The sequence below is a fragment of the Brassica oleracea genome, chromosome C1 (assembly GCF_000695525.1).
Source record: "Brassica oleracea var. oleracea cultivar TO1000 chromosome C1, BOL, whole genome shotgun sequence".
NCBI classification, from domain to species: domain Eukaryota; kingdom Viridiplantae; phylum Streptophyta; class Magnoliopsida; order Brassicales; family Brassicaceae; genus Brassica; species Brassica oleracea.
Window position 1 is genome coordinate 6,933,617 of NC_027748.1, and position 916 is coordinate 6,934,532.

Genomic DNA, 916 nt, shown 5'->3' on the forward strand with positions numbered 1-916 from the left:
GTTGAAAAACTTAGTCAAATTTAGTAAAACTTGGTTACCCAAAACGTTTTAGTCCCATGTTTCACACTTGCTCTGACCTTCAATTGACAACCATTAACACGACATGTTGCCACAAAGAGAGTTTCTGTTGACTTGTATATTCCAACATCCATCTTTTAACAACCATTCTCCATACACTGCATGTAACTGACGCATCATCTGAAAAAGTCAAAATAAAACACATTAGCAAACATAGAACAAAGAAAACGAAAGTTTATTAAAAATCGACGCGAACGACTTCAATCTAAGTCTTCCAGACGACTAAAATATAAGTCGTTTGTTCAACGCAGAGGTTATTTTTGCAATTGACTTTGAAATCTGTTATCTGAGACGGCTGAAAAATAAGTCGTCTACTTTTTTTTTTGGTTAAAAAAACTCCAAAAAGCTAGACGACTTACATTTCAGTCGTCATAGGTTAGTTTTGCATTTGACTGGATTATTTCAGAAGTTTGACTTTCCTGGACGACTTACATTTCAGTCGTCTGGTGAAAAATTGAAATATCAATATTTTATTAAAACTCGACGACTTCCAATTAAGTCGTCATAGGTTAGTTTTGCAATTGAAAAAAAAACTTCACAATATTTAATTATATATAGAGAAAAAAAAACTTCAATATGTAATTATATATAGATGACTTACAATTCAGTCGTCCGTCCGACGACTTACATGTAAGTCGTCCAGGATTTACGAGGTTTGACCAGAATCTCGGAATAAAATTTTGGACGACTTACATGTAAGTTGTCGGGCGGACGACTGAATTGTTAGTTGTCTGGGTATAATTAAATATTGATGTTTTTTTTTTCAATGGCAAAACTAACCTACGGCGACTTACATGTAAGTTGTCGCGTTTTAATAAAATATTGATATTTCAATTTT